General features: G+C 52.0%; 1 protein-coding gene across 5 annotated transcripts in view; it reads right to left on the bottom strand.

Moving 5' to 3' along the window:
• APBA2 (amyloid beta precursor protein binding family A member 2) overlaps positions 1–24,536 on the bottom strand; it is a 219,554-nt gene extending 195,018 nt beyond the window's left edge. For 2 of the 5 annotated variants that reach the window (XM_037000666.2, XM_073227080.1), the window contains exon 1: positions 24,340–24,536. The gene's annotated coding sequence lies outside the window, so the exon portion shown is untranslated. Of the gene's footprint in view, positions 1–23,904; positions 24,248–24,339 lie in introns of those variants that run through there. The other 3 variants (XM_037000669.2, XM_037000668.2, XM_037000665.2) reach the window with 3 other exon arrangements.
• Between the last annotated feature and the right edge of the window lie 1,079 nt (positions 24,537–25,615).

Genomic DNA, 25,615 nt, shown 5'->3' with positions numbered 1-25,615 from the left:
TTTGACACAAGGCACTGAAGGGTGCTGTTAAGATGCCAGTCACATCTGGCCAGGACAGACTATATTTACTGCCCACCATTAAGGTTTTAGCTGGAATTATTGTGCCAGATACTGTTACCCTACCAATCACTGAACATGTCTCATTTCCTGCCTGGTGCTGCTGGACCCCTGCCATCACTGCCCTATGCCTGAGGACAGACAGCTCCGACTCAGCTTTACCAGGTAACTGAATGGACTGGACACTCCTTGGCTACTGCAAGGCCCTGAAGCCACAAGGCACTTCTTTCACTCAGACTAAATAATCAAATGCTGAGTACTTACAATGAAAAGCCACATTCCCTGATACAGATTTCCACACTCCACTGCCAATCCTTTTCATTATTTCTTACTATAATTCTTCTTGTGGCTATTTCCATATCTCTACACAATGATTTTAAATTCTATTTCTGGATATATTATTGACTCCAGATAATATTTACTGACATCCACATACGAAAAGTGACATTTGCAGGCCCTCTCAGGCTCTGGGATTATTACAGTAGTTACTGGAGCACACCTGCAGGGAGCACCCATCCACATACAGAGGTCTGGAGGAGACACATCCTTCCAAGAAGCTCCCCCTGAATTCTGAGAACAGAGAAGCATCGTTTGGATGGCCTGTGACCACGCAGCCATCAGGATGAATGCAGGCTCTTTTCTCCTAGAAAACACTTTTTTTAAAAAACTTTTGAGGTCCTGGATATGAGAGGGCATTAAGCTGAGGGCAGGACCGCCCCTGCTCCCATTTGCCTCCTCTGCACTGAGCACCAGGCTCGGATGCCTGTGGGGATCCCGTGTTGCTCAGCGCAGGAGTGAGCAAGCACCGCTGCCACAGACCCGCTCCCGCTGGCACTCTGTGACAGGCACAGAGCCTCGGGGGGCATGAGCATTCGAGAGTAAGTCAGCGCTTGTTGCTTCGGTTCTTTCTACAACATGAGATATTCCTGACAGATGGATAAACAAACCAAATGCGGTATATATGTACAATGAACATTATTCAGCCTTAAAAGGATAGAAATTCATACACATAGAAGGAACTCATCCAACTCAGTAAGAAAACAAATAACCCAAGTAAAAAATGGGCAAAGCTCCTAAACAGACATTTTTCCAAAGAAGACACACAAAGGGTCACCAGGCACATGAAAAGGTGCAACATCACTAATCACAAGGGAAATGCAAATCCAAATGGGAGTGAGATGCTACCTCACAGCTGCTAGGATCAAAAAGGCGAGCAGTAACAAGTGCTGGAGAGAACGCGGGGAAAGGGGAACCCTTGTGCTGCTGTGGGAACATAAACTGGGGCAGCTACTATGGAAAACAGTACGAAGTTCCTCAAGACATGTAAAACAGAACTGCCGTATGACCCAGCAATCCCACTTCTGGGTATTTATCCAAAAGAAATGAAACCACTATTTCAAAGAGACAGCTGCACTCATTTGTTCATTATAGCATAATTCACAGTAGCCTAGATATGGAAACAACCTAAATATCCATCAACCAATGAATGGATAAAAAATATTTATACACACACACACACACACACTCACAACGGAGTATCATTCAGCTATACAAAAGGAGGAAATCCTGCCATTTACAACAACATGGATGAGGTCACTATGCAAAGTAAAATAAGCCAGACACAAAAAGACAAATAGTACATGATCTTATACATAGAATCTAAAAGGGCTGAAATAGAACCAGAGGGTAGACTGGGGGGTCCCAGGAGTGGGGGGAGGGGAAATGGGAAGATATTGGTCAGCGGGCACAGACTTCCAGTTATATGATGAATAAGCTCTGGGGACCTATGGTCTGGCACAGTGACTGTAGTTAACAATACTGTTATTATATACACAGAGTAGCTCTTTAAGTGCTCACACCACAGAAAATAAGGGTAACTATGTGAAGTGATGGAAGTGTTAACTAACTTGATTGTGGTAATCATCTCACAGGGTATACGTATATTAAATCATCATGTTGTGCATCTTACAAAAACATCAACTTTGTACAACCCAAATATATTCAACTTTGGTCAATCACATCTCAATTAACCTGGGAAAATAAAGGAAGGAAAGCTTGTCATATGCTACAACATGGATGAATCATGAGGACGTCATGCTAAGTGAATAAGCCAGTCCCAAAAGGACAGACGCCATATGAGTCCACTTAGCTTGAGATGCCTAGAGAGGTCAAATTCATAGACACTGAAGGAAGAAAGGTGGTTTCCAGAGTCAGAGAAGATCCCCCAGACTGCCTTTGAATTGTGGGGAGCCCCAAGGACCTTCTTACCCAAATCGGAAGAACTGCCCTTTCTACAGCAGAGGCAGCTCATGGCGAGGCACCAGGCCACTGGCTCCAGAAATCTAGGGGGCCCAGCCATGCAAGGGGCATGATCACCCACTCAGGGCTCACCTGAGAGAAGTTTGAAGGGTAATTTGCAAACACGTAAGAGGACTTTTTTTACCAACAGCAAAGTTGATTTTTTTAACATTGACATTTTTTAGCAGACTTTAGAAATGAAAGGGCTCCCCTCTGCATATGTCAAGAACCATATTTTCTTTCTGACCTTTCAGGCAGCCTTAGAAGCTCAAACAGAAAACATATCTTCAACATCTGCTCCTCCAAGGAACGGCAGGCTTTAAGGCCAAAAGGGTCACTGGCTCTCCTGGGTTTAAGTATGTAAGGAGCAACTTAGAGACTCATTCCTTCCAGAACATTCCGTGAGCCAGTTATGGGGAGAGGAAGGGAGCAGTCTAGTCAGGATGGTGCAGAAGCACTACTTCTCTGAACATCAATCGCAGCACTCCAATGTCTATGAAAGCAAGCAGCTGGGTGCAGAGAATGGCTGGACCCTGCCAGGGGATCTCGGGGACTGGAGCTTCCATCCACCTGGGCTCCCACCTGCCTCCCCGTCCAGGCCAACATCTCCAGCCCTGTGTATCACTCCTCCTTGCCCCTGCTGAAGCAAAACAACCCTGCCCTGAATACAAAATGTTTCTGCATAAAATGCAACAAAATAAAAGCTACACGGGCCCTTGAGTCACATCTGGGGCATCTTCTTTGCCTTCCCACCTGGGCCATGGCTGGCCCATCCAACGGGACACACGGGTAGCCTCAGAGATGAGCCAGGATCTACCCAGGCTGCCGTGGGTGCAGAACTGTGAGGCAGGCTTCAGCTGCACATTTTCCATTAGATGAAAGAAAAATGGGCTATTGTGAGCAGTCATACAAAAGTAGTGAAACGCTCTCACCGTCTACTTATTCGAAATAAAACCCATCCCATTAAGAACACTGTAATTGCAGCCCATTTCCAACATGCCGCTCTGTAGAAGGCCAATTGTCGGAAGATAGGGTTTAAAATGGAAAATCAAAGAGCTGTTCCTCAGTGATTCCCAGGAAATGAGGTGTACACGAATGGATATTAAACCCACCCACACAGAGCTGTCCCCAAAACACCAAGAATCCTAAAAGTTATCTTACAGATTTAGAAGTTTTAAGCAAAGACATAATTATGTAAGTCCTTAGTAACACTGCACTGATTGAGTTACTGGGTTTTAACATCACCTCTGCATTTGACAAAGCTAATCTCACCATCATGAAAAAGCCACCTATCCCTTTTCATCACTTAGAATACAAATTTCAGAACCTAACTCAAACAAAACAGAACTCATGCCCTGCTAACCAGGGAAATATGTCCTTCTAAAATAATAGAAACCCACCAACCCCACGGGATCAGACATCACACACCCAGTGCCCTTGGACTTCCCGTCTCCCTTGCTATCTCTGTCCCCAGAGCCCACGTCCTGGGAGCAGCCTTCTGTTCACCGTGACCTCTTGGCCATCCCTCTAACAGAGATTTCTGTCCCACAGGGAAAGAGTGGATTTTCTTGCTAGTTGCTCCTCCACTACATTATGACACGGCCGGCCTAGTTCTGCTTCCATCAGCTCCAGACAGCATGGAAAACAGTGCAGCCTCCCCCTGTGAGCGGAGGGAGTGAGCCTGAAAGAGGCCAGAAATGGGGTGTCTAGGGGCCTGAATGGGAAATGGGTTCCTGGCAGGGGGGATAGTAAAAGAACAAAAACACCAGGTCTCAAGCCTACACATTCAGGAAAGCTGCCTCCTGAATATACCCTCCTGGGCCTGCAATCTCCCATCCAGGAATCTCAGGCCCCACCTGGGCTAACCACCAGTGGGCAGCAAGGGGTCACACCACTCCCTCCAGGCAAAGGCTTAACCTTCATAGCATCTGTCAGGCCCCAAAGGGCCAAGCATGGGCACCACCATCCTAAAGGTGCTCGGAGACTGGTGACTCACAAAAGGAGAAAATAATGTCCTTCTTACCAAACATGTTATTAACAAGTATTGATCGTTTTAACACCCTACACAAAGGTTCTAGCAAAAGTAGTAAAAAAGAATGTGCAAAATCAATGACATGCAGAATAACTCGGGAATCTTAACACACAAAGGGAACTGCCTACTATTGGTCAGACTGAAGCACCGAGAGCCCACAGGGACCAGCAGCCCCCGGAGGGTGTGACCCCCTAAGGCCCAGGCTGCAGCATCAACGAGGGGAATGATGCTCTTGTTTCATAGTTGGGGCAGAGGGATTCAAGAGAGAGAGCATGCTCAACTCACCCCTCCTCCCTCCCCACTTCCAGCTCACTTCCTAAGGGTGGCCCTGAGTGGCCAGCACACACATTCCAGAGCTCACGGGATTTTGTGGGCTAGGCAGCACCTCTTGGCACAGTCGGAATGGGTCTCCCTTCAGGAGGCTTGGCCAACCCCCATGCTGCCCTGCTGGGGCCACCTTCTGGGCCCCCCAGCCTCAACTCACCTCTGCTGGCCCCACCGCCTGTGGAGGGGAGCTCCAAGAACCAGGGCTGTATCCTACACTCCCCCCACTGCCTCGCCCCCCACACCTGTGCACCCGCAGGGCCACCACCATTGCCTGGGAGGGCAGTTTGGGAGAGAAGCAGATGCCAGGATGGTGTGGGAGTCCCAGACCCACAGCCCCTGCCATCACCCAGGGGACTTCTCCCTGAGCAGGAGAGCTCTGAGCCCCCTGCTAAAGGCTGGGCAACAGAGCAAGCCCCCTGTGCAGATGGCTTGGGGGGAGCTCCCGGTAGACACTGTCCTTGTCTGGGGAAGCCCCTCCACGAGACCCCTCTCCATCACCCCTCCCTACCTCACAGAAAAACCCCACTCCGTCTACCCACAGCCTGCCCCCACTGCAGGGCAGAGCATCGGGCCCAAGGGGCTGCAAGCCCAGGTGGGCTCCAAGAAAGGACCAGCCCGTGACATGAAGCAGAGAGGCCATGCAGCAGGGACCACAAGACCACCCCCAAGAACAAGCCAGTAACGAATAGGCATATATCAGGAAGGAAAGGTCAGCACTGGCAAATGATTCTCCAATTAGAAAACCAAGATAAAGAACCAACAAACCATTCAAACCAGCAGAGAGAGAGAAGCAAGGTAAGCAGACAGGCTAGCGCTCCAGAGTCAACAGCTTTTCTGTATGGTCAGCTAGGAAAGGCCAGAAGACAGGCTGACCCCGCGGACAACGGCAACAGCAGCTATCAGGTAAGAGGAAATGTACTATAGGAACGAAGCAGTAAAACACCAGTGGATGGTGTAAAACGCCTTCTAAATCAATCAAAATATCCAGATGAGAAGAAAATACAGAGATGTCTCTTCTCCCCCAAATAAACCTCTAGAGCAACCCCAATCAAAATCCCGAACAGATTTTGGGGATGAATTTAGATTATCCTAAAGTTTAGTCAAAAAAATATATGAGAAAGGTTAGGGAAAAAAATGGACAAAGGAGAATAATGAAGAGGTAATGGCCCTTAAAGATAACAAAGTAAAACAAAAAGCCACAATAATTTAAACAGTAGATGTTGGCACAAAAATACACTAAAAAATTAGCTTTGAGAGCCCAGAAACATGGAAGCAACAACACAGGACACAGCAGCAACTTAATGTATCCCAAGCCTGGCATCTCAAAACAGATTTAAAGAGGGGTTATTAATAAATAATGTGGAAAACTGAATGTTCATATTAAAAAAGTACTTCTCCAACTCACATCATACCTAAAAATGAATTCCAGATGAATAAGAGATGTAAATGCAAAAAAACCTGAGCTATCAACATTGGAAGAAAAAAATGCATATAGAAGAGGGTGTTTCTATACATTTAGGGGAGGAAAGTGCTTTCTCTAAATAAGGTGCACCATTCAAGAGCTATAAGAGAAAAGCTTGATGGATGCGACAACACAAAAATCCACATTTTTGCACTGTCAAAGATGCCTTTACACAAAGGTGGAGGATGGAATACATTGGGAGAAGAGATCTTCAATGTGTATAGCAAATGAGATATAACCCTCCTGTACAAAGAACAACTATAAATCAACAAGGAAAAGATAAACAAGTCAACAGAAAAACAGGCAAGGATGCAAGAAGAAAATGAGAAGAAATTCAAATTGTTATTAAGCACACATGAAGAAGCTTGTTGTCATTCATCATTTTAAATAAGCGGTAACTTTAGGTCGATACAATTGAGTGCAACTACAAAGACTTATCATGTCCAAAGAGTGTCCATGGTGAGGACATGAGGAAATGGGGCTCCCGCACAACCAGCAACATTTGGAATGGTCACATCTCCAGAGGGGAACCTGGTGGTATCTCTTCAAGCTAGACATGCTCACACCATTGAGCCCAGCAAGCCGGCTCCCAGAACCTAGGCTCCCAGGACATCCCACGTATGTGCAAGGATTCACATGTGAGACTCACGTATGTTCCGTGAGTGTGAACAATGGAAACAACCTACAAGCTCATCAGCAGATCAAGCATTAGGTAAATGTTAGAAAAACTAACCTTACTACGCATAACTGACAAGGAACAATGCCTAAGACACACTGCTGAGAGGGAAGCACTAATTACAAATGATATGGATAGCATAATCCCAGTTTGTTGAAAACTATTAAAAATAATAAATGTGTATGCACTTGTGTAAAACTTGAGAAAAATATTTTTATGAACCACAAAATAATGGGAGGAATCTGCCCTACACTGTTAACAATGGTTGTATTTGCAGAGGTTGGTTGGGGGCTAGGGGGATGGGCCTTTCATTTTGTACATTACGTATTTCTGTGAAGTTTCAAACTTTATAACAAATGTATATTAACTTTATAGCTAGAAAAACATGTTTAAAAAAGAAGTTTGCTTATGCAAAACCAACGTTAAAGGAATCCCAGATCTGGAGTAGGTCAGACACCTGCTCCTGTCAATGAGGCTAGGGTCCATCTCAACCCCAAACTCTGCTGCCAAAAAAATGGCTCACTCCTCCTCTGGAGACGCAAAATCAGTGTTTGAAGGCGGTATTTTAAAAACAGAGATTTTAAAAACTATCTATTTATTAGCTTTTTAACTGTTAGATAATGAAATAACTACACACAAACTACATCCCAGCAGACAGCACGTACCAAAAAAGCTCAAAATCATTCCAGTATGGCACCTTTTTTTTGATATCTTTGAGAATCTTCAGGTGGAAGTGAAGGAATGTTCACCATTGGTTACAAACAATGGAGAGACAGGAAAGGAACTGCAGCAGAGGAAGGTGGGCCTCTCCAGCGCCCCCTCTCGGGGCGGGGGAGTACTGCCCCCATGGACCTGGATTGCGCACCTTCTGGTTTTAAGACTCAGTATTTGAGAGTGAGACAAAATAGACAAGCACTTAAAAATTCATTACCAGAAGGTTCCCACAGAATTTGCTTCCACACATAGAAAATAGTCCATTTTCCCAAGAACTTGCTTAAAAGTCCAATTGGAGGGAATTGATATAGATTGTCCCACTTTAGGTTCTTCAACCAGAGGGAATTTAAAATTCTTCCTTCCAGCTCAACAGAGCAAAAACATGAATCTATTGCTTCTGCAAAAGGAGGACAAAGATCCTCCTGGGGCTGCAGAATTCGGCAGCTTTTCCTTGGACGCTCAGGGCAGCCAACGGCTTCAGGAAGACAGGACAGCAAGCCAAGCATCCCACGGTGGCACCGCCATCTGACTCACACGCACCGGAGCAGTCTCAGGCAGCTCAGGAAGACAGGGCTTGGCACCAATCCATCTACCAAACCATGAGAGACGCAAGATACTTTTAAAATAATGGCTCCTGAGCCAAGGGTTCGGGTCCCCAGCCCATCAGGTCAGCCCCAGGGCCCCCAGCGCAGTGGCAGGGCAATCAGGAAAGGGATGTCACCCTGGAAGAAATGTAATCACACCGAGTCGTCACTCTGACTGACAACACCACAAGCGAACCGAGGAAGATGGGCCACAGGGAGTCTGTGTGCTGAGGGGCACCAGATGGGCAGCTGGAATGCGATTTGCTGGACTGCTGCTCAGTGGTGAACCGCCAAATGATGGGGGAGGGCTGCAGAGGGGGATGGGACAAAAAGGAACCCCCCTCCCTCCCACACTGTCACTGGGCAAAGAGACCTTGCTGGAGGTCAATCTAAGCCTCACACTTGGCCCAGCATTTCTACTCCTGAAAATTCATCGTAAGCAAAGAATGAATCATGGGAATCTGCAAAAAAAGGAAAGAAGAGATACCAGGTACTTATCACGGCATCATTCACACCAGAGAAACATTCTAAACAACTCCAGCGTTCAAGTGTGGGGGCCTGAGCCAATGAGTGACGCACCGACTCCTGTCGCTGGGTGCGGAAGGGAACACCACCCACCGTGGAAGGAGGCCCTGACGGGCAGCAGAGGGGACAGTGTGCGGCAGCCGTGCACGTGCCCGAGCCCACCGGGGGTATGAGTCACCAACAGTTCCCTGGCAGGCAGAGTCGGGTATTCCCAAGTTTGTTCTTTTTGCTTATCCCTATTTTCTAATACAATGGATTTGTAAGTGTTCAATAACAAAAAATACAGGTTTTGAAATAAAGAGTGTTCTCTCTTGCCGAAAACTGCTTTAATGCTCAGCTATTGAGTTGAATCATAAGAAATTTCTTGTATTTGACCCCTTCTGACTTAACAAGAATAGCAGTCTCATATGGTTTCAACCTGACTTTGTCATAAAACCCGGGTGAGTCGTAAGGCCCGCAGGGATCATTTCCTCTGATGGCTCAGGGACTGTTCGGGGCCATCACTTACACAGGGTCCCCAGCAGCACAGATCTTCTGTCTCCCAGGGAGCCTCTCTTTCTAACAGCATCCACCAGCCCCACCACATGGCAGGGCCTGTCCTGCACCAAGTGCCCCCATGTGACCAACCCCCAGGTGACACAGCACAGCATGACCTGTAACACCTTGCAGAGCAGGTGTCACCTGGCTAGAGTGGAGGAGCGGGACGGTGCATGCCACCACCTGGCTGGGCTTCCAGGAACGGGCTGAGTCTGGGGCAGGCCCTGCAGGTCGCCATGAACCACAGCCATCCTCGCTTGCTGTATGCACTTATAGGGCAGCAGCGACCCTACTGGGCTTCTCCCACTCCTTTCACATCACCCTATGCCTCCAGAAATTATGTTAAAGAAAATGAAATTACCCAACAGGGGTGCAGGTGCCAGGAAGGTCAGTTTTCCTGCAGCCCTGCCAGCCCACCCTTCTGTGGGAACAAAGCCATTCTCACCATCTAATCAGCACTGGCCATAAATCCTCAGCATCAGCCCAGCCCACACAAAAACCTGTTTTCCCCTCCTTGCTGGACGCTCAACCACAGGCACATCAGCTGGGATCCATGTTTCCTGCAGTGATCAGTGTCACCCCCTAAAAACCGGCCACTGGGCACTAACTCTTAGTGACCCAGGGGCTCATCTGGGAGGGTGGCACCTCAGGACATCTACACTTGGCTGCTTTCCTTTTGTGGTGCACAGAGCCCACTGTCCACAGTCGTCCGACCAAGGAAACCTGGCCGGCATGCCCGTTAGTTTGGGCTGGGCTCAGCTCAGCGGGGATGGCCCCCCGCACCCAGGCAGGCTGCCTCCGAGACACAGGCTATTTTCAAGCACACAGAAATTTGGGGCATAAAAAATATTTATCCCAAATAGTAACCTTAACTCTCTTCTGGTTTTCATGTAGACATGAAGGAGGGGGACCAACAGGGATGAGAAAGCCAAGGGTCTGGAGCTGGGTGAGGGGGTTCGGAGAGGCTCAGAGCAGAGAGCCCTCCGCCAGGAGCCCCAGGGGGATGCGACTCAAACTGCCCTCCAATTTTTTTTAATAGACTTTACTTTTTAGAACAGGCTTAGACCCACAGGAAAGTTGAGCAGATGCTGCAAAGAGTTCCCATACACCCCAACACCCGGTTTCCCTTACTATTTATATCTTACATGAATATCACATGTGTGTTAGAGTGAACCAGGATAAAAAGCATTACTATTCACTAAAGCCCACGCTTTATTGATGTATACGTAGTTTTTCTGCACTGTCCTTTCTCTGTTCCCGGCTCCCATCCAGGACGCATGACAGTTAGTCATCCTGTCTCCCTGGGCTCCTCTGGGCCATGACAGATTCTCCGTTTTGAGGAAACTATGGATTCATCGGTATTGAGGAGTACTGACCAGGTACTTTATAGAATGTCCTTCTACTGGAATTCAACTGCTGCTTTCCTTATGAATTAGGTTGAAGTTCTGGGTTTGGGGGAGGAAGACCACAGAGGGGAAGTGCCACTCTCCATACACCCTACTAAGGACAGGCGATCAGCGTGACTAGTCGCTGCTGGTGTGGACCTCCACCGCGAGCTGCTCCAGCTGCTCCACCATCGGGCAGCTCTGTCTCCCCCGCTTCACACTGTGCTCTTTGGAAGGACGTCACCAGGGACCGCCCACACTTGAGGAGTGGGGAGTTATGCCCCTCCTTACCACCCTCCAATTCTTATGAGCCACCATCAGCAGCAACCAACTCCTCCAAGCCTGAGTCTTCCCTCTGCTGCAGGACCCCCATTTGGCCCTTTATTCTTATCTCCACGGATGATGACATTCCCCCCAATACACACATGCAAATGAGGGCAGGGTTCCCATCTCCTCCAGTTTCTTTCCTGTGCAAGCCAGAACCCTGAGTGTCGCTTTGCACACTGCACACACTGAAATGCTCACTCCTGGGCTACCCTAATGTCCCTAAGGCAGCCAGGCTGCCGGAGCAGTCCTGCTACTGGCCCAGGTCCTGCCCCACCACCAGCCATCTGGTTACCCACACTGCAGCAGCCCCTGCCCTTAGGGAGCTCTCCGTGCCATGGGAGAGAGGAGAAAACACAGATGCCAGGTGATGGTAAGGACTGTAAAGGAAGACTCCTGAACAACAGGGGAGAGGAGAGAGGCATTTCAGATAGGGAAACCGGGGAGGCCTCTCAGTAGAGGACAGGTCGCAGCAGCACAGGCGGAAAGTCGGGGACAACTGGGAAATTACATCTAGTCCAGGGGAGAGCGGACAGGGCGTGTGAGAAGGGGCTGCATTCTGGGCCTCTCCACTTACCCCCAGCTTGGGCCCGCAGAGCTCCCCACCCTAGGACTCAGCACATGCTGGAGGCCAGTCATCAGGGCGCTCAGAGAACCCCATACGTGTAACCTGTTCCTGAAATCCCAGCCGTGGTGAGAGTACTGACACCCCGCAACAAGCAGGGGTGCCATCCACACCACAGACACCAGCCTTGAGACCCTAGGGAGGGCATGACAGTCCCACAGGGCACTGTACCAGGCTATATCCCACAGGCCCAGGAGGGTGGGGGTGGGGCGCAGGGAGCCCAGAAGGGTGAGGCAGTACCAAGCACCTTCACCCCAGGACCCAGCCTCCACCTGTCCAGGCCCAGCACTCAGACACCTCTTCTGATGCCCAGGCCGTGTGGATGAAGCACCATGCTATTCCAGACCCAGGACAGGGCCAAGCATCCACAAGAGTGACCAGGGACACACATGGCATCTCGGAGGCCATGAGTGACTCCTACCACGTGTCACCACCATGCCTCCTTTGCATCTCTGTAGAGCCACTATGAAAAGACCACTGTGTTGTGTAATCCAGTCTGATGGACAGCATGTCAAGGGGCTTGGACACCATCACCTCACAGCACCTGTACACTGTGAATTCCTGTACACGAGCTGCACACACCATGCCTGGTACACAGACGGCCCTGAGACTACTGACACAAAAGCCTCTAATGAGCTGCAGCACAAAATGACCCCCATGAAGGCCTAAGCCTCTGAAGCCCAGGCGGGTGGAGCTCACCCAGGCAGAAGGTGGGGCCCACGTGGCTGAGGTGGTCACCCTGTGATGGACGCTGACAGACACTCTCACAGCACAGCAGGAGGATGGGCCAAATGGAGTCAGAAGGAATGAGGAGCTCACAGGCGGAGGGGGAGGGAAGACATGCCAGGGAGAAGTGTGGGTAAAGGCAGCAGGGATGCTGGGCACCTCAGCGTGATGGCAAAGGCGGCCAGGAGAGCACGTGGGCAGATAATCCCATGAAACCTCCACCCAGATTTCTGGGCAGACCCGAAGGAGTTGTTCATTGGCTCCGTTGCCCTCTGCTCTCTTCCTAAAGCTCTCTGGTTTCCCACTTCGCTGTGACCGCACAGTACTTGGCCCTTCCACACTTGGACTGTGTCTGGTTTTCTTTAAGAGTACAACTCCCTTTACAAACAGGAAGAAAAATTCATGCCATCTGGATCACTTACCCATATCAGTTACATGTGTATAGATCTTAGGGTCTTACTTAGTTTTACACACTCCGATTTCATGTAGAAAATATAGTTTGTATCTTGAGTATTAATAAGCACTATTGGAGTGGCAAAACTTAATTATCTCACATTAAATTAAATGTAATCTTGATTTTGATATTGTTCCAGCAGTAAAATAATCCATGTGTCAGTCAATTGAAAGTTCTCCTAGAAAATTCCAACATGAGGTACTGCTGCTTTTCTGGTCTTCTTTTGATTGAACTATAATGTATGTACCGGAAAGTTCCATACCATAAACTGGAACTCACCCATGCCAACCAACACCCAGACCAAGAAATGGGACACTGTGAGCACCTCCAGAAGCCCTGGCTACCCCCCACCATACCTCCTCTAATCACCTGCATCCAAGGGCAGCCTGACTTTCGCCCCCACAAATGACTTGCACATTGACCTTCCTAACACTGGAATCTGGAAGTAGGGACTCTAGTGCCCCTGGGTTTTTTCACTCAACATTAGGTAGCAAAACTCACCCACAATAGGATACACATTGTAGAGTGCCCATGCTCAGCCCGCGGCATGCTATCCTGTGCGTGAGTAAGCCTCAAGGTACTAAGCCGGTCTGGGCTGTCTGCACACTGGCAGTGGCAATCAGGCTGCTATGGACACTGTCCCACAGGCCTATTGGTGGCTGTATTCATTTCGTGCAGCTGCTATAACAAATTGCCACAAACCTGGGTGCTTAGAACCACACACACTTATTCTCTCACAGTTCCGGAGACTAGAAGGTGAAAGCAGTTTCACAGGCTGAAATCATGATGTCAGCAGAATCACTCTCCCTCCAAAGGCTCTGGGGAGAATGCATTCCTCACTTCTAAGTTCTGGTGGCTGCTAGTATTCCTTCACTTGTGGCCACATCCTACCAATCACTGCCTCCAGCCTGTGGCCTCCTCTGTATCCAATCTTCCTGGGCCTCTCTCTTAGAAGGACCCCTATGATGGCATTTGGGACCCACCCAGACAATCCAGGGTTATCTCCTCATCTCAAAATCCTTAACTGCGGCCAAAAAACTTTACCATATAAGGTAACAATCACAGGTTCCAGGGATTAGGACCTGATATCTTTAAGGGCACCAATCAGCCCACTACAGTGGCCACAGGCACACATTGTCCTCAGTTTTATTCAGAGTGGGATTGCTGATCAAAAGATATGTATATTTAAAACTTTGAATGGATACCATAGAAGAGCTTCTCAAAGCAGTTGTACAAATTTATACACCAGTCAACAAGAGTTCCAGTTGCTCCATGTCATCACCAACACCTACTATTTTCTGCTTTTTAAAATTTTAGCCATTCTGGTGGATGTATAACTGTATCACATTGTGATGGTTAATTTTATGTATCATCTTGACTGGCCATGGGTGCCCTGATTGAACTTTGTTTCTGCATGTGTCCACGAGAGTGTTTCTAGATGAGGTTAACATTGAATCAGTGGGCTCAGGAAGGTAGATGGCCCTCCTCAGCATGGGTGGGCACCGTCCGATACACTGGGGCCTGAACAGAACAAAAGGCAGAGGCAGGAGGAATTCGCCCCTCCATTCCTGCCTCAGTGTTGGAGTGAGACAGCCCATCTCATCTTCTCCTGCCCTCAGACCGGGATTTACACCATCAGCTTCCCTGGTTCTCAGGCTTTTAGCCTCAGATTGAATTATACCACTGGCTCTCCTGGGTCCCCAGCTTGCAGACAGTAGATTATGGGACTTCTCGGCCTCCGTAATCACATGAGCCAATTCCTATAAATGTATGTGCACATGTGCACGTGCACACGCACATGCACACCCCTAGCCTATTGATTCTGTTTCTCTGGAGAACCCTGATGAACACACACATCTATGATTCATTTTACATCTCCCTGATGACTACTGGAGTTGAACATTTTTTCATATGTTTACTGGGCCTTTTTCGATCAAGTGTCTTTTGCCCCTCTTTCTACTCAGTTGTCTGCCTTTTTCTTGTTAATTATACAGTGTGTTATTTTAAGATGAGTAATTTTCTAGAATATATTTCACTAAACACATGTGTGGGAGGGAAAAAAAATGTTCTGGTGTCAGGGCCTGAGATGTAAGGTCCAGTTGTGTCCACGTGATCAGCTGACATGGATCTTGGACAATGCACACCCATAACGGCCGCCAGGCCTCCATCAGCTCAGGTGCTTTCTGTCAGAGTATGTGTGACAGCTCGAGGACCACCCTCACAACCTGGGGGACAAAAATCAGTCTGAAATCAATGCATTATATCTCCATTTACTTCCTTGAAACCAAAGCTAATTTCACCGCAAGGATGGCCATGAAGAAAGTAGACTCTACTTGTCTTTCTACAAATACACGTGGGGTTTACAGGACTCTCCTGGCTTGGGAGACAGCAATTGCCCATCCCTGCATGAGGTCACTCATTCGTTCCCTACTGCAGATGTCACACGTGAGCATAGAGAGGCAGCCGTGCCACCAAGCTAACCATAGGATTTCTGCTGTGAACTGCAGAACATTAAGTAAATCAGCATTTGGTCTCTCTGTATCTCTATAAAAGAGAAAGGTGGGTTTCAGACACCAGTCGGAGTGACCTGCAGTGCTATATTAGGTGTTTGATGGAAACCATCAGGAGAGTGAGCCCCAAGATCCCCTCTCCTGGCAGCACGCAGTCTTCCCTGCCCAGTGCTGCCTCCTGGTCCCTAGGCAGCAGCAGAAAGGTCAGCACACAGGTATCACCCTCCGCATCAGTCAGAGCCTTCTCCCAACAAATCACGATTGCTAATCAGCCCAACCATTAGCAGCCCACTTTCAGTTACGGCAGAGGGAGTAAGTCATGAAGGAAGTATTAGCCCGTGTCCTGAGGAAAGGGGCCCATGGGAGAGAATGGTGCCCACCCTCACCCTGTGCCAGGCCAACCCAGGCTGAGCACATTCTAGAAGGAGAGCCACTATCAGAGATATTTTCTGACTCATCATTACCCAGAGGATGAACAGGCACCACAGCCCATCTGGGTCTGAGAGAAGAAGAGAAGGCAGGAGCCTTGGGCAGCCTGGGGCATCGGGGCCACAGACAGGAGGTGGCTGAGTATCTCCTCGTGCTCCCCAGCCTGCACAGGCCCTGAGCCCAGCCTCCGGCCACATGCCTCAGCACAGCTGCCCAGCAGCTGCTCTCTCCCCTGCCCTGACCCATGCCCTCTGCCCTCTGCATGAGGAGCCTGCCCAGACAGGCCAAGGGCAGCCATTTGGTTGCAGGGCCTGGCAGAGGCAGCACCCGCCACTGCAACCTGTGTCCCTCTAGGCCCTCAGTGCCCGCTGACAGCTGGAGACTGGGCTTCCCTGCTTTCCCAGCCATCCCCCCAGTGAGTCGGAGGAGCCACGGAGGCTAACTCTGTGTGAGCAAATTAATAATATGATTTATGGTTTGTCATGGATTCTGTCGTTTTTGTAGAAGAACAGTGGCAATTTAATCTAGAAAGCCTGTAAATCTCTAAAGGGTAAAATTAAACATCCTCACCAGCAAGGCTGGGACTTGGCAGCAGCCTCTTCTTCCATAAGGCGGTGGGGAGTGAGGCCCCTGGAGCCGCCAAGCTCTGAGGGGCACAGGACTGGGCCCCTCCTCCCTCAGCTGAGCACAGCTACCCCTGCCCACCCCCGCCGGTGCCCTCCCCACACTTCACGCACCAGCACCTGGCCTCCCCACGCACGCATAGCTCCCCCAACCTCTGCACGCCCCAGTCCTGGGCCTGCTCACACTCCCACGGCAGGCCTCCGCATCTCTCCCGGTGCCCCTCTAGGAATGATCCAACTGGCTGTGAAGCTTGGTTATGGAAAACGCTCTCCTACAAAGCTTCCAGCAAACTGTGTGTCATCACCATTCCACCTGCCCTGCTCCCGACCCACAGCAAGACCCCCCCAGGGCCACCACCGCAGCCCAAACCCCCGGTGGTCAGGCCACTGCCCCCACCTCCAGCTGTGATCTGCACAAACCACTTGTTTCTGCTGCCAAACACACCTCCCTCCTCGCCCTGCACCCCACTCCAGGCCAACCCTTTGGCCTCAAGGGCCCTTCTGGCCTGGGCTCTGGAGGGGCACAGCCACCCACTCTTTCAGGATGAAGTCCATGGCCTTTCCCACCCATGCTGGGGCTCTCACACCTTCCAGCCTGGGCTTCTCCAGGTGGACTTGGGACCCAGAGCCAGAATCAGACTCAGCTGCCATCTCACCTTCTCCAGCATCCCCTCTCTGCTCCTCTTCCCTGACTCTCCCCAGCTCTAAACAGGGCTCAGGAAAGACAGAGCACAGCAGGCACTCAGAGAAATACCTGCTGAGTGGGTGCAAGGATGGATGAATGGACGAAGCCGCCAGCAAAGGGCTGAGTGGAGGAAACCTGTCCCTGGTGCCGGCACTGCAGAGGTGCCACGTATCAAAGGACTAAGGGGGTAACAGCAAGGGTGGCTAAGGGGCTGCCAGCTGAGTGCCCCACACCCCTTTGCTCCCATCACCAGACAAACCATTCTGCATGATGGTCAAGAGCAGCACAGACGGAGAGTTAAGGCAGAAATTCCAAGCGCAAGGAGAGGGGAGAATGCAAGGCCACGCCCCACATGGAGTGGACGCCAGGAAGAGGTGTCTGTGCCCCCTGGGGTGTCACATCAACCAAGCAACACCAGTCATCCCTGCTGATTAAGCACAGACTGGCCTGTGATCAAGAAGAAAACCATTACTTAATGAAATACAATTAATTTAGAAGCTGAAATCTGGTAAAGCCCAAAGGAGAAACGCCAGCATGAGCTCTTGGTCTGGAGGAGCTTGCGCTGATTTCAGAGTTCCCAGCCCAAGAAACAGCACAAGCATTTCTGCCAGAACTGTAGGCAAACTGCATGTCCAACCTGCCTGATGCCGCCAGCACTGAAAGGGCAGGGGAAGGTCATGGGGAGTGTCCGCAGCACGTGTACACACAGAAAGGCACATATAGTAGGGGCTGAGGGCCACTCTTACCCCACTGCTGATCCCCGGAGACACAGCCATCAACACGACACTCAGGCCTGCCTCAGGAGCTCATGACCCAGCAGACAGGCAGGGCACGCGACCCTAAGACCCGTGGCCAAGATCAGTCATCCATTAGTCAGCCACCAGCTTTGCCTTTTACCAGCCAGGACCACCAGCTCAAGAGCAGAGGGCCTGGTGTCTGAGGCCTGGCAGTTAACAGGGAGAAGCACGTGTGCTCACACACACACACACACACACACACACACACACACACACACACACACACACTCCAAGCCTGGTGACTGACTGGCACCAACTGAGCACTTTACTCATCTCACTCCATCCTGGCTCGTGGAAGGAAGCACAGACCTCTACACAAGCTTTTTAGGAGGAGTCGAGTTGGCATCAGGCTGACTGGTGGAGGCAGAACCTGGCTTTCTAGAACTTCTGGTTCCTAACGCAGGCCCCCTCCACCCCATCCCACCTGTGATAGCTGTCACCAGCTCTGGATAACATGGACAGATGTTAGAGCACATGGCTCACTTACTACACCAAAAGACAGAGAAACATAAACTGTATTTCATTTGAATAATGCACACACTTGCTGCCAGAGGGTCCTGAGAAATCCATCATCCCAAAATGCATGCGTTCACTCAATTAATGGGTCTCCTGTGTTTGAAACAATGGACTCTTCCAAGACAATTGATAATCAAACCAACTGGAGAAAACTGTATCCACCTATTTTTTATTAAGTTAACCATGCATTTAACAGGTCAGAGGAATTCATATGTAGAGCTGCTTTACTAGGGGATCAATTCCAGAAATATAAAACCAATCAAATGAAAAAATAAATCTATATATACACATATATGTATGTATGCATATACCCCAACTAAAAATTCTAAGTGCCAATATTGTTCTCCTACTCACTATTTACTAATTAGAATTTGTTCAGAACACAGGCCTGAGCATTTCAGAGCCAAGTGTCTCCCTCTCTCTCTCTCTCTCTCTCTGTCTCTGCACAGTTGATTCTAGGAAATGCAAAGAATCCAGGTTAGCTCCAAGTACAAAAAGGAAAACACTTTACAGACCCACCAACAGCGTCAGCTGCCTTCCTGGATGGTAAGCTCCCAGCCTCTCACCATCCTCATGAAAGGCCTAGGTCATCTGTGACACGTCCACACAACCAGCTGGCACTCATGCTCACTGGCCACCAGCTATCGGGCTCTCGGCACGTGCTAAAAATTAACCCCTGTATGTACTACATGAGTGGTCATAAGTCCTACTCATGCCCACCCAGTTTAAAAGCAAATCTGATACAAATGGGGCCTCGGGAGCATGGGGAGAGAACACAGGCCTTGCAAGTACCCACTGAAGCCTGAATCCCAGCACCTGCAAAAGCAGCGTGTTCCTGGAAGAGTCACAATACCTGGTCCTTGGCTGTCTTGCTGCCGCGATCTGCCTCTCAGACTTAGCAGGAAATCATTTAAAATAGCAAACATGGAGGAACCAAACCCGACACACAGAAGCGCCCTCCAGTGTGTCTGATCCCAGTCAGTGTCTCCATCAGAAACCATCTTCGAATGTGGGGCTGCTTCAGTTTTCAGAAAACCACAAGATGAAAATATTTTCCCAGTGAGTAGATGTAGGAATCTCAACCACATATTTTTTCTTTCTTAATTTTGATCCTTCAGACCCAAAACAACAGACATAGCACCTTCCATTAGAACAGTAATTCAGAGTTTACTAGGCGGTAGCTGGAAGTAGCAAAGTTGACCCTTCAAACTGCCAGTAAAAGAGGAAAAACCATCACAGGACCGAGGCCACACAGGCACCCTGTGAAGCCCTGGCCACCATGACACTATCTTACATTGGTTCAATACTGGGTCTCTTCGGTGCCTCAAAACAACCATGGTCAAGAGGTCTAATGTGCATGTAACAGATGCTGAGGTATATTCCCAAGGCCGGTGACATGCCCAAGGCCCCAGGAATTAGTGGCAGAGCCAGGTAACTTGAATCAAGCTCTTGTCACTATGCATCCCGTCCACTTTCTCTACCTCATGCTGCCTTTCTCCTTTATAAAACCAGCGTGCCTCCCCAGCAAGGCTCTATTGCAGACAAGGGACCACGGGCAAACAGGGGCAGGCAGAATGGCAGGGAGCCTTGAGATGCTGGCTCTGACATAAGGCACAAGACAAGTTTAGAAACCTCCAGATGGAAGAAGACGTAAACCTGGGCAAGGGGGTGCCACATCCCAGCACAGCCACATCCCAGAAGGCTGCAGGGATAATGCAGAGCTGGCTCTGGCACCAGGCGCAACCTGACTGCAGACCATCCAAACAGCTGAATATCCTAAACAGATTCCACTCTTTGGGCTGGACTGCCTCTGCAACCATGCTGTCCTCTGGCCTGCGTGAAAAGTGGCCTGCCCCACACAATTCCACAGCTCTTTCCTGCCTGCTCACTGAGCACAAGGTTCTGTGCTCGGTTCTAGGAGGGATCCAACTGTGAATACAAACATGGATACAGCTCGGTTCCAGCCTGGGCCTCGGGGAGTGGAGGCACAGGGGCCAGGCTGTGCCAGAAGAAAGAATCCTGCCCCTGGGGTCTCATTCATTCACCCACCAAGTAGCACTGAGAGTCTATGAGGTGCCAGGCACTGTGCTACTACCAGGGAGCCAGCAGGGAACAAAGTCTCTACATTAGAGGGGTAAGAGACAATCAACAAGCAAGTCCATAAATAGACTGAATGTTAAGAACTAAAACCGAACACAAAGCAGGGTTAACAAGGAAGGAGGAAGTGATGCTAATTCACGTGGGGTGGTCAGGGAACTGGCATATACACAAACAGCCAAAGCAGATGAGGGAGCAAGCGAGGTGGACATCTGGAGGAGGCCTGTGCCAGGGGGCAGGAACAACAGGTCCAAAGACCCTGAGGCGGGTGTGGGCTTGGCAAATTTGAGGCCCAGAAGATAAGAGAGAGAGAGACCACATCCAGCTGGGATCATCAAGGATGGACACAAGGCCCCCAGGCCAAGGTGGGAAGCGGGACGGGGCGAGGACAGGTCAGGGCAAGCCCTGGCAGTAAGCCAGTCTGCCTGAGGGACCACGGCTGGGAGCACTGGAGAAGCCTGAGAAAATCAGAACTAAGATTGTTAGTGTGTTGACAGCATTGGGAAGCCACCGACAGCTTGAGCAAGGGACACCAGACCTGGCCCAGCCTGTGAAGGGCCAACTCACAGCCCAACTTGTGAAACCCCCCAGCCAGCACAGAAACCCTAACTCACATGGCTATAGCACCTCGTTATTAACACAGGGTCCCCAAGCCAACCAGTGAAGCATGAGCCCCATGGAGAGAACCTGGCTTCATGACCTTGAGGAAACTACCCTCCCAGCGCTCCCCTGTGCATCCGTGAGAGGGCAGGGAGAGGGGAGAGCACCAGCCACGACAGCTGACGCAGCCTGAGCCAGCAAGCTGCTCTGAGACAGGAGCGGGACCGAACCCAGTGGGGGTGGGAGACTTGGCAGGGTGGGGCCAGAGAACCCTCCCAGTGGGCACTCGGCCCAACCACCAACCAGGCACCTGGGCCTCCTCTAGGTGAGCAGTCAGCACTTGTGACCTACATCTGGAAAGGAGACATGTGGCAGTCGGTACCTACGTCACTCCCCACCAGGGCCTCTACATCCCCATTCCTCACAGCCACCAGCCAGGGCAAGGTTGGGGCCACTGCCATCCACTGCGCACCCCGACCCTCTCCATTTCTCTAAGCCCAGGCTGCCGGGCCAGCACACTAGTGTCTGCCTCTTGTTGCAGAAGGCCGTGGAGGGTAGCCTGTGATGTGTTCAGGGCCTCTGTGCACGCTGCCCCTCTCCGGTTCTCCCCAGCAATAGTTTTCTCCAAGAGTTGAGATGGTGGTGTCACCAGAGGCCCTCAACTGCTGAGTCTGAAGGTCCGGCAAGCAAGGCCAAGCGCAGGGAGGGGCTGAGGCCTAGAGTGGGGGCACAGGTCTGTGCGTCTCTCCCCGACAGGCCTCACAGCTGCCCAGTCCAAACAAGGTTGGCCTAATGCCAACCTCCTCATCAAATGTGTTTTTCCTCTGAGTTCCTCAGTTGTGTCTAGGAAAAATCAAGGTGTCTTAGCGCTCCCTCTCAGCTTCCAGGGGTGCGACTGGTGTCTTTTACAATTATCTTTTATTTTTATCTAGCATTTCTTCACTCAGTTGGCAAATTGAATTATTTATGCACCTCCATTTCACAATCCGTCCCCACCGATTATTTCTGTGAAACTGATATTTTATTTTTTTTAAAAAGGGTTAGAACTATTCAAGGGACAGTTATGCAAACAAATTAATAAGCCACAGCTTGGGCCTGGGGTGCCTGAGAAAGCAAGCAAGGGGGAGGAGAGCAAGGAATGGACCACCACCCACTCATCCTCCTGCCAGCACCCACCCCATCTCTCTCTCCCTGCGTCTCTCTCCTGTGCTCAGGACACGCACACATACACACACACACACACACACACCCCATCTGGTTCAGCCTGCACTCTCCCAGGAGCAGAAGTCAGGTACTGTGGAGATGGAAAGGCAGTCAGTTGGGGAGGGGCAGGACTGCGCTCCCTAACGAATGACAAGTGTCCCTCTGGAGAGACAGGCTCCTACTGAAGACCCACACAGCACCCCAGCACTAGTGCCATGGCCCAGACCCTGACCAGCTATGGAGACCATGCCAAGGGGCCCCCACCAGTGCTGGTAGCATCCACGAGGAAGGCTGCCAGCTCAGCACCCAGACCACGGCCCACAGTCCTAGCAGGTTCCACGTCTGTGGGGTCCTCCACTCAGGAGACCGCTGCAGTTCACCCAGGATGGGGCAGCACACACAGCCACCCAGGAGTGAGGGCACAGGGTGGGCATCCTGGCAGCTCTGGACTGGGAAACCAGCTCATGTCCCCTGCATGGTGGGTGCCGCCCCCCAGAGGAAGAGATGCCCCCAGCCCCACCTCACCTAAGGGACACTAACCCAGAGGCCTGGGAAACAGTTCACCCGCAGGCTCTCAGTACCTGCAGAGCACCTCCGTGTACCTCAGGGAACGCTGTCCTGCTCCCACCCAAGAAGCTCGCAAGTGATTACTTCTAAAACCAGGGTTCTTCCTCAAAGGAAGAGAGAGAAAATCGCATCCCCAGAAAGGGGAACAGAGGTGATTGAGGACAGGGACAGCTCAGCCTACACGATGAGGTGCTGGAATGGGATGCTGGTTTGGGGGTACTTTCTCCGCTGTTTGGCCATTTGGAAGTTTGCTCACCACAGAGTTGATCTGGGCCCCTGCTGGGCAGTAACTAAACAGATGTGAAAAAATTAACTCTTTCTGCAAGTACATACTAAGTTAAGCCTAGCTCAGTCTCAGCCTCCGCTCTCAGTGAGTGAGGCTCGGGCAGGGTGGCACCTCGTGGGCGCCCCCCGGACCCTTTCTCGGGGCCGGGGCCCAGGGCGAGTTCGCCCCCAGCCTTGGCACACCCGGGCCCTCCGCCCATCGCCCGGCCCGCGAGGCGCAAAGCCCAGGGTGCTGGGCGGGGGTCTCGGTGATCGCCTGGATCATCAGTGGCCCGACCTCTCAGCAGCACCTCAACCAGGCTGTGCGCCGAGCGGGCAAGAGGCGGGTCCGCGCTGCGACCCCAGGTCCGAGCCAGCTGCCCAGGGGAACCGGAGGGTGGAATTTTTAATTGAGGAGTTTCTCCCTCTGGGCCTCGTTATAATGGGGAAAGGGAGGCGGCGAAATCAGGACTCAGCTCCCGGGAAGCAGGGAACCCAGAAGCGACCCCAAACTCGGGAGTTGCCTGGCACAGGGACTTGGTGGCAGAGCCAAGCGGGGCCGCGGAACGCACCAGCGGCCCGACCAGCCCGGCCGGACCCGAGCGGGCAGCCACGGCCGGCCGGCACCCCTTGTCCGCGTCGGGTCGCCCCTCGCCTCGGTGCCCCGCCGCTCGGGATGCGCGAGTCGCTGGCCCGGCCCCACCGCGTCCGCCCTCCGGTCAAGGGGGCTCCGGTCCGCACCCCTAGACTCCGGCGGCGCCTGGCCGTCGCAGCGCCGCCAGGGTCCGGGGGGCAGCGCGCGGCCCGCAACACCCGCGCCCCCCCGCGCCCCGGAGACCCCGGGCTGCGGCCGCGGGCGGGTTGGGCGGCCGGGGAGCCCAGCTTACCTGGCCCGGGCGCGGAGCTGCGCGGATGCACGACCTCCCCCGCCCCGCCGCCGCCGCCGCCGGCTCCTTCCGCGAGGCCGAGCGCGGGGCCGCCGCCGCAGCTCTTTGTGAGCCCGCGCCGAGCCGCACACCGCGACTGCTAATGAGCCCGGGAAGCTGAATAGCGGCGGGCGCGCCCCGGACGCGGCGTACGGCACGCAGGGCCGCCTCTGCTGGGCGCACGCGGCGCGGCCGCCGGGCGCACCCCGCACCGGCCTGTGGCTGGTCGCCCCCGTCGCCCCCGCCGGGAATCCGGGGCCGAAAGCCGCCTGCGGGCGAGACCGCGCGGCGGGAGGAATGGGAAAACAAAGATGCGCTCGTGCCCGGCCTCCTCCCCTCCCCACGCCCAGCTCCGAGAAGGGCAGCGGGGCGGACGGTCGGCCGGGGCGGGCGCACCTGCTGCCCGAGTCCTGCGGAGACGGTCCCGGAGATGGGGGACGATGCCCAGGGTCGGGGAGCCGCGGTGCCCCACCCGCCCGGGCCCTGGGGAGCACACAGATTCCCGGGCGCGCCTGGACCCGGCGGATTGGCAGCGGTAGAGGTCTGGTCCCCCGGCGGGTGAAACAGGTGACCGCGAGACTCCCGTGCGCCGGCACCCTGCCCCGGGCGGAGCGCTGCCCCCTGGCGGGCTCGGGGGCGCGAGCGGCGCGGAGGGGCCGAGGCGACCGCGCCCTGCTCCGCCCCTCGCGGCGGCGTGCGGGGACCCAGGCGAAGAGCCCTCGGGGATCCCAGCCTCTGGAAAGCCCGTCTGGGAGGGAAGGTCCCTGCTGCCTCCCCGACCGCAGATCCCCAGTGGCCGGCTGCATTCCAGGTCTTCTGTACTGGTTTCTGGTAACCGCCCCATCACCCCCGTTTCTAAGACCTTGTGCTGCCTTAGCCCTCGGCTGCCGACCAGGGCCTCATTCCGGTCCCTTCTCTCCTTGTCTGAATGGAGAGGACCCCAGTATCGTCCACTTCCAAACACCCACAAACATCCCAAGGAAAGTGGGGGATCCACACCCACAGTGCGAGTAATCCCCCTTGAAGTCTTTGAAGGTTGTGCTGGAGCTGCCATTGTCACCTTTGACCCCGCTAGCCCTTTTATTCTTTCCCAGGCAGGTGTGGTAACCTGTGGGTTCTACCTGTATAAGGGTGCAAGGTGGTTTGTCTGCTCAGAGCTGGTGCTCTGAGTGTTTCCTCCCATTCCCCAAGCTCCTCTCCCACCCCTCCTAAATACTCACAATGACCCAGAGGGTAAAGCCTCAACTGGGAGGATGGTCCTGGTAGGACGGCTTTATAGCCCATGTTCCAAACAAAGGCAGTGAAGGCAGAGCCCAAAAGCAGTCCAGGGGCAGGTTCCTGACCCTCTCCCCCTCTTTTCTTGAGTTAAGTTTGTGTCTCCACTGTTTGTGTTCCACCAGCTTTAAACGTTTTGGTCATCCAGCCAGCAAAACGTTCACCTTCATCTAGCCTTCTGTGGACCAAGCTTTCTCTAAATGCCAATGACTAAAAGGCACCAATTGGGAAGAAACAATTCCATAGCCTTAAACAGTAAGCATGGGATCCAAATGCATTCATCTTTTGCCTTACTTTACTGTGGTCAAATCCTGTGTAACCAGACACCCGTGGCTGGAGATAGTCTGCATGGACCCATGTGTCTGCGGGTGTGGATAGGCAGCTGGTTCTGCACTAT

Source organism: Manis javanica, chromosome 18, assembly GCF_040802235.1.
Source record: "Manis javanica isolate MJ-LG chromosome 18, MJ_LKY, whole genome shotgun sequence".
NCBI classification, from domain to species: domain Eukaryota; kingdom Metazoa; phylum Chordata; class Mammalia; order Pholidota; family Manidae; genus Manis; species Manis javanica.
This window is presented reverse-complemented; position numbering and strand designations above follow the sequence as displayed.